This window comes from Pistacia vera, unplaced genomic scaffold (genome assembly GCF_008641045.1).
Source record: "Pistacia vera cultivar Batoury unplaced genomic scaffold, PisVer_v2 Contig121, whole genome shotgun sequence".
Classification (NCBI taxonomy): Eukaryota; Viridiplantae; Streptophyta; class Magnoliopsida; order Sapindales; family Anacardiaceae; genus Pistacia; species Pistacia vera.
Window position 1 is genome coordinate 1,446,515 of NW_022195260.1, and position 7,284 is coordinate 1,453,798.

The 7,284-nt window shown below is 34.2% G+C and overlaps 1 non-coding gene across 1 annotated transcript; it reads right to left on the reverse strand.

Annotated features, from left to right (window-relative positions):
* Positions 1–6,916: 6,916 nt before the first annotated feature.
* LOC116114002 lies at positions 6,917–7,022 on the reverse strand. The gene has a single exon (XR_004125494.1). It is a non-coding gene; the product is annotated as a small nucleolar RNA R71 (small nucleolar RNA).
* Between the last annotated feature and the right edge of the window lie 262 nt (positions 7,023–7,284).

Sequence of the window (7,284 nt, forward strand, 5' to 3'; positions counted from 1 at the left end):
AACCACAAAGAAAATATTCATCTCAACTCAATTCTCAATCACATAACATACTTATACATACATAAATCTCTACTCAATCTCTACTCAAAGGATTTCTCAAATCTCAACTTGGGTTGGATTTACTTACCTTGTAATGGAGAGATTTCACTAACACTTTTTCTTTCCTTTGATAGCTTGTCTCTTCTCTACAACTTTAAACAATAAAACCATAAGACTTCAATATATATATATAAGCAAAACTTCACATCTAAAGCAATAATCCTTACCTTAGGGTGCTTTAGATTAACTTTCTACCCCAAACTACTCAAAAAGTCCTTTAAAATTCTTGAAATATTGAAAGAAGGGTTGAGAGGAAGTGGTGAATGGGAATGGCAGTGGAGAAGAAAAATGAAGGGTTTTCTAAACCCAAACCCTTATTAACTCACAATTAGCACATGCCTTCCCATTTTGCCCTTGCTCTTTCTTGGAAATTCCATCTATGTCCTTTAGTCAATTACAATAATGCCCTCATTTTTATTACATTCTCCATGAAATTCTATCTCTTTTCACTCCCCACTTTTTCAACTAATTTCGAGTGAAAAGACCATTTTACCCCTAATGAAAGTTTAAGGGATTTTCTTCACATTTTTCTCAGAATAACTTTAATAAAAATTCAACTAAGGGCCAACCAACCAATATTAACAATATATTAACCCAAATAAAAGCAAAACAATAAACATTCAAGCAATACACCATAACTTAGCTACCTACCTCAAGTGGGGCGTTACACGTGCATGTAGGAAATTCTTCTTGGTACAACCCTCATCCACATACACTCTTACGGCCGTACAAATTCTTCTTCTTCCTAGGCCACTCAATTAAGGTCGCGTGTATGCGGGAATTTCTTCTTCTTGTCACCCACGGGTTCCCATCGTAACAACCTATTCTTTTTCTCTTCTTTAACACTTTTCTTTCTTTATTCTTTAGTGCTTTTCTTTCTTTCTCTTTATTCTTAAAATTCTTTATTCTTTCTTTAAAGTTCTTATGCATATGCAAATATATGCACGCGGATGGCTCATGCTTATAATTCTTTCTTAAGTGCAAGCATGAAATGCAAATATGCAATGTTGCGCAAAAATTAAGTCTCTCTACTTATGCATATGCTTCTCTAAGGCATTTCATCAAACAACATGTTTGCATACTTGAATTCTACTTTAACTATAATTCTACTTCTTTCTTAGACCACATTTCATAAATTGGAGTAAAACTCCCTTGAATCATTACAAATCCTGGCCAGGAAAATACACTTCAAATATTCTACTTAAATTCTCTCTAAATGCAACCAAACTTTACTTGGTCACCACAATCTCAACTCCACTTCTCATGGCTCAAAACTAGTCATCAAAAGCCATATACTCAACAATAGCATCATTCTCAATAATCAATCTCAAACTCATAAGCATATACATGCATCTCAAATCATTTGATTACTTAAATCTCAACTTAGGTTGGATTTACTTACCTTATGCTCGAGTAGTTCCACAAAAGCTCTTTATCTTTGTTGGACTTGTTCTTTCTCTCAAACCCTAAGCATAAACTTAATAAGAATTCAACAATTACACAATTTAAACTCATATCTAGAGCAAGAATCCTTACCTTTTGATGCTTAGGATCAAATCTCCAGCAAAAACTATCCAAAAGCCCTCTAATCTTCCTTGGAAATTTGATAAAAAGACGAGAGAAATGGAGAGTAGAAGTGGCGCGTGGGTGTAATGAATGGGAGGGTTTATGAGACTAAACCCTTAATATCTCATATAAATACACATTCTTTCCCATTTTGCCTCTACACTTTCTTAATAATTCCATCCTTGTCCTTTAATTCTTTGCACTCACACCCCTATCTCCAAAGCATTCTCCATGAAATTTTCTTAAATTTCACTCTCCACTTCTCCTGCTAATTAGGGGTAGAATGGTCACTTTACCCTTATGGAGAATTCCTCTAGAAACTTCTCAAGAAATTCAGCCAGATCGTCACCCCAGCAAAGCTTTTTCTTCGCCTCAACGAAAAATTACAGAGCGTACGTCGCCAATCCTTCACCAAAATCAGGGCAACCAAACATTATTTACAATATACAAGCTTAACCAAAGACAAACAATCAACATTAAGGGCTAATAAGCATGTATGAGTGACATACCTCAAAGTGGGTGTTACATTTCTAGTATTTCTTTCTTTCTATTCTTTTCTTTCTATTCTTTCTTTCTATTCTTTCTGTCTTTCTTTGCTTTCTATTCTTTCTTTCTTTCTTTCTTTCTTGCCGATCGGAACCGGTTGAGGCATGGATTTGGAACACTAGTCGTATGAGTGTATTCTCTAACAGACTGTACAATTCTTCTTTCTGAATTTTGAGGCTGTTCACTAAAGGGGTGCATGCGGGGCTATGTCACTCATGGGTTCCCCATCGCAACAACCTTCTATTCTTTTATCTTTTTACACTTCTTTAAACAAAAATTCAGATTTGAATTTCTTTAATATTCTCATCTCTTTCTATTTACTTTTTAATGTTCTTTAATGCTTTTTCATGCTCTTATGAGTATCTATGCATGTAGATGGGTTCACCTTATAATTCTTTCTAAATTCACATGTTTGGATGCAAGAATACAATATGGAATGCAAACATGTCATTCTCTATCATCTACTAGCTCATCTCAAAACAACACATAACTATACTCATACATGCACTTCTCTTTGACATTTCATCAAACAACTTATGTGCACATCTAAGCTCTAAATTAGCTACACTTCTACTTCTTTTCTAAGCCATCAAAATCTAGAACAAAATCTGCCAAGATTAACACCAAACCTGTCCAAATTGCACACTCCATAAATTCTACTCCAATTCTTCCATAATTCATCCAAACTCTCATCAAACATCACATACACAAATACTACTTCTTATGGATAAGTTCTAACCATCATTCAACATCAAATCCATCAACAATTCTTCATATAAAACACATATAATCATAAAAGAAATTCTCTACACAATATTGCTTCAATCATAACTAGGGTAGGATTTACTTACCTTAGATGTGAGCGATCCAACACTTTAATACTCTTCTTTGATCCAACTCTCTTTCTCTTAAATCCTATGAACACAAATCATCAAAATTCAACACTTTAAAAATTAAAACTCACTTCTTAGTGTAAGGATCTTACCTAAGGATGCTTGGGATTGAAATTCCACTAAAAATAACCCAAAATCTATGAATTTCCCTTGAAAAAGAATTGAAGAAATTGAGAGAATTTTGGGATGAAGGTGGCGTGAAAGTGGAGGAAGAATGGCTAGGGTTTTGATTCTTCAACTCTTGATATAACATAATATTATTTATAGTTTCCCATTTTACCCTTGCACTTTCTATGAAATTCCATCTATGTCCTTTAGTCAATTACCATAATGCCCTCATTTTATTACATTCTCCATGAAATTCTACTTCTTTTCACTCCCCACTTTTTCCACTAATTATGAGTGAAAAGACCATTTTACCCCTAATGAAAGTTTAAGGGATTTTCTTCACACTTGTTCAAGATAACTTTAATAAAATTATACAAAGGGTATTAGGGCATAACTAAAATTACGTACCACGATGTGGGCGTTACAACGATGTAGTTCCCCACTACATTGGGATGAAGTAGGAGAGAAAGATGCTTTGAATGCAGCTCTTGGACCGGAGATAACTCAGAAAATGATGGAAGACATTAAGTTGATCAGGAACAGAATGAAGCAAGCTCAAGACAGACAAAAGAGCTATGCAGATTTAAAGAGAAAGGATATAGAATTTAAAGTGGTTGATAAAGTGTTTATTAAGATTTCCCCCTACAAGCGGGTAATGCGATTTGGTGGTAAAGGAAAACTTGCCCCTAGATACATTGGCCCCTTTGAAGTATTGCAACGAGTAGGAAAAGTAGCGTACCAGCTAGCGCTACCACCAAATATGGATAGAGTGCACAATGTTTTCGATGTATCAATGCTTTGAAGGTATGTCAGCGATCTCTCTCATACATTGAAAGCAGAAGAAGTGGAATTAGAGGAGAATCTTGTTTATGAGGAGCACCCAATTCAATGCTAGACAGAAAAGTTAAACAGCTCCGAAATAAGAGTATTCCACTAGTAAAAGTTCTATAAAGGAATCATACAGTAGAAGAAGCTACATGGGAAGTGGAGCAAGATGTACGCAACCGTTATCCTGAATTATTTAGTTGAATTTCGGGGATAAAATTCTTTTAAGGGGGGAGAATTGTAACACCCACATCAAGGTATGTAATTATATTTATGGTTTCCATTCTCCTTGAAAGATGGAGCTAGATCATGGTTAAGCACATTACTAGCTGATAGTATTCAATCCTGGGAACAAATGGTTCAAAATTTTTGAATAAATATTTTCCTATTCGTAAGGCTAATTCTATTCTGTAACACCCACACCAAGGTACGTAATTTTATTTATGCCCTAATACCCTTAGTTGAATTTCTTTGAAGTTACCTTGGACAAATGTGAAGGAAATTCCTTAAAACTTCATTAGGGGTAAAATGATCTTTTCACTCATAATTAGATAAAAAAGTAGGAAGTGAAAGGAAGCAAAATAATGTGAAGAATATAATAAAAATGAGGGTATTTTAGTAATTGACTAAAGGACATAGATGGAATTTCCTAGAAAGTGCAAGGGCAAAATGGGAAGTCTTGTGTATAATATTAGATAAAAGGTTTCATTGAAGAAACCCTAGCCATATATGCAGCCCTTGTTCACAACACCTTTACCCCATTTTCTCTCAACTTTCTTCACTAAATTTCAAAGGAAAATCATAGGATTTGGCATGAATTTTTGGAGACTTTCAATCCTAAAGCATCCTAGGGTAAGATTCTAGCAAAAGGAGTGTGATTAAACTTTAAAGTTCTAAATTCTTATGGTTTTTTTTATATTTTTTTATGATTTAGATCCAAGAGGAAGAGACTTTAAGCAAAAGGAGGTGGTATCACACATTCAAGGTAAGTAAACCTTAATTTTAGCCTTGATTTGAGCAAGACTTGTGTAGTATGATTCTTGCATGTTTTTATGTGATTGTGTGTGAGAATTGTTGGCTGTTTTTGATGTTGAATGATGTGTAATTTCTAGCCATGATAAGTAGTGTATGGTTATGTGATGATTTGGTGAAGTTATGGAAGAATTAGTGTTGAAATTTTTGAAGTGTTGAGATTTGTTGAAAATGGCCAGGTTTGATACTAAAGTTAGTGAGTTTTTGGCTCACAATTTGGTGGAATTAGAGAGTTGTGGAAGTGTAGCCAACATAGTAGTTGCATGTGCATATGAAGTGTTTGATGAAAATCTAAAGAGAAAATGCATGCATGAGTTGGCTAAACCCTAATGAAGAAAGGGTTAGAGAAAGGCAAGAATTGAAGTAGGAATATTATGTTTGGGCTTAACCAAGTGTAAATGTTAGTATTCAAGGGTGCATATTGTTATGCCAAAATTTAGAATATCACTTGGTCATGTTAGTTCCATGAGGGAAATGACCCTTAGTGTTTGGTTCTAGTTACTTGAACTTTTACTACTTCTTGAAATGCACATGAAAGTGTTAGAGAAGAATTGCAAGTTAAATTGTTACTTTGATATGGGAATTGTGATAGTCTAGAATGGTAGAATATGTCATGACATACCATTATGCCATAATGAATTTGCAAGTTTGTATATGTGAATTTGGAAAGCATATTAAAGAATGGGCTTGATCATGCATATATTGTGCTCATGATATATATGTATAGCCTTGATTTAGTAAATGAGAATATGAAAGAATATGTTAGCAAAGAATGAGAAAGAAAGAAAAGAAAAGTACTAGTAATTTTCTTTTAAGCTAACATGCAAGTATGTATATTTTCTAATTTACTAAAGAATGCAAGTGTAGAATTTCCATAGCTTGGAAATTCATGTTGAAATGTGTATAGTATCTCTTTCTATTCTCTTTCTGCAACATGCTATGTTATAAGGTTTTTTGCGATGGAGAACCCGTGAGTGACAGAGATGCCTACATACACGCCGCCAAGAGTGAGCGGCCACAGTAGAGAGATACAATATTTGTACAGTTCGTTAGTAGTGTATGTGGATGAGGACTATTCCCAGCAGAGATACCTACATGCACACCGCCACTATCAAGCGGCAGTAACAAAGAGATATAATATTTGTACAGTCTATCAGAAGCGCATGTAAATGAGGACTGTATCCACTCACATGGCCAGGGTTCCAAATCCATGCATCAACCTAGTCCAATCGGCAAACCAGAAAGAAGAAAGAAAAGAAAGAGAAACATAGAAGAAAAGAAAGAGATATAGCATAAGAGATAGAAAATAGAAAAGAAAAGAAAGTTCTTTTCTCAGGAAAGTTTATTATTCTACATATGTATTATGCTACTTACATGATTCAGTATTTCTTATGTGCTCGATGATGTACAGTTTTATTCATTGTCTTTGCATGTTGATAAGTAACAAATCAGAGTATTAGAAAAGAATGCAGAATGTCAGAAAGGAATAAAGAATATTAGCAAAGATTAAAGTGAGAAAAGGAAAATAAAAACATGAGTAATGGAGGAAGAACGGCTGTGCAATATCGTTTACTTACTGAGCAATTAGTGCTCAATCCGTTATTTTACTGTTTTGCAGGTACTAGATGATTTATAGTTAGGTGGGACGTCAAGAAGTGGAGGAGATTGGTGGCACTGTCCAAGACTACGTTGTACTTATTAAAGTATAACAACTATTTTGTGTATATATTTAAATGAATTAAAATTAGAATTTTCGGATTTTACATTATGTATATATGTCTATAAAAGTTATTTGGTGGATTTTGTTATTTTTTTCTTAAAGAATTACTAGCTACACAGTATATTACATATTCGTAAGGAAATTTTTGAGTTTTTACAAAAGGAGGATGAGTAATACAATGAAGCTTGGGAGAGATTTAATGGGTTGCTCTAGAAGTGTCCTCATCATGGTTTTGAAAAATGGCATCAGTGCCAATATTTTATGGAAGGATTGTTGCCAAATGTTCAAGAGTGGTTGATGGCAATAAATGGAGGTGAGCTTATGTCTAAGAGGCGATAGAAATTTAGGATTTCTGCCAAAGACAAGTAGATAACTCTCGACAGAGGAGTTGGTCTTCTAGGAACGATAGGAAAAGAAGAGGGATGTATGAAATCCAAAGTGGTGAATCAAACTCATAAATTAAAGAAATGAAAGCCATGTTGGAAGGAATTTCTC